The sequence below is a fragment of the Triticum aestivum genome, chromosome 3B, assembly GCF_018294505.1.
Source record: "Triticum aestivum cultivar Chinese Spring chromosome 3B, IWGSC CS RefSeq v2.1, whole genome shotgun sequence".
NCBI lineage: Eukaryota > Viridiplantae > Streptophyta > Magnoliopsida > Poales > Poaceae > Triticum > Triticum aestivum.
In genome coordinates this window covers 839,624,832-839,626,373 of record NC_057801.1, presented here as the reverse complement: position 1 = coordinate 839,626,373, position 1,542 = coordinate 839,624,832, and positions in this window count along the sequence as shown.

Below are 1,542 nucleotides of genomic sequence, written 5' to 3'. Positions count from 1 at the left end.
CCAATTTTTGCAACCAAAATGGGTTACACTCTGAGCATTGTACAACTTTACTTGAAAATCCACACCATGATGGGTACTTAGGATAATTTTTTTGGTTTCGAAACTTTCATGGTCTTCAAAACCCATCCTCTCCAAGACATAGCGTCTTGCAAAGCATGGGATAAGCTAGTCGAATTGGAAAAGATGAAAAATATTCTCATGATTAAAATAGTTGAAGTCATGAGTAATTATGAAAAAATGTTGCAGATACCTAATCGTCGATTGCGTACCGTATGAACATCGAAGGTCTCCTCGAGCTTAGTGCTGAAGCAATGATCTTCGTCCAGCTCAATGAACCTGTCGCAAATACCTCGGTCATCGTGGCACCAGTCGCACTCCCCCGGGCGGTTTTCATCGTCTGAGTACGACATTTCCGGCCTATGTTCATAATTCAAATATTAAACTAGATTATTAATCACAGGTTGACTATCGGTGATGTACGTAGCTCCTCCTTTCATTCCCGAGTGCATTATTACATCAAATTGTCTAGCACACGGGAATGAAGAAGAATTTATCCAATATGAGCATTCAGTAAGCATAACCAAATCATAAAATAAGCAAAACCAAATCATAAAATAAAGTAGTATTCAAATTAGCATGCATTCAATAATTATAAGCAAAAGTACATCATCTCTTGGTGTCCGTACATCGTCGAATATTATCACTAATATAGCATCACTAATACAACTAGAACCGTAGCACCCGACGGGTATCGACGCGGGCGGTGGACACCCAAAGATAAGGAACCGTCACAGGATCATAACTCGAGTGAGATCCCTGGAGAACCTGCCAGGTATTGTCGAACCTGCCCTCCAATGCAACCATGTAGCGACGGACGTGCTCGTCCTCCTCGCTGACACGGTGACGTACCACCTCCGCGGTGTCCGAAAGCCTTGGCACCGTCACTGGACCACGCGACCGCCACCAAACAAGGATCGGGTCAACAATGGGCTGCCTCCTCACCAACCTACGTCCCCCGGAAGGTAGCACCTCCCAATACCAGCCCGGCGGAGCCCAGTCCCGAACATGGCCTTGATCTAGCAAGCCTCCACCGCCGAGTCGACGACGACGAGGATGCGGGATAGGCATCGCTGACGTCGATGTGGGAACTACTTCTATATATAGTTAAATAAAGTAGTTTTATTAATTAAATCAACTAGCTAGTTCAACTACTAAACACTTACTATAAATAAATAAAGTAGTACTTACTAAAAACAAACTACTTCTATATATAGTAAAATAAAGTAGTTTATTAAATCAACTAGCTAGTTCAACTATATAAAGCACTTACTATAAATAAAATAAAGTAGAATTACTAAAAATAAACTAGTATTTTTCTAACTAATTATATTAAACACTTTCTCTTCTTATTTTTTCATTTTTCTAAATACGTACTATGAACAAAAAAATCATTAAAATTCTATAAGCAAAACTACAACAGAAAAAAATCATAAAGATTCTATGAACAGAAAATCTATGAACTACACATCTAAATTACTACAC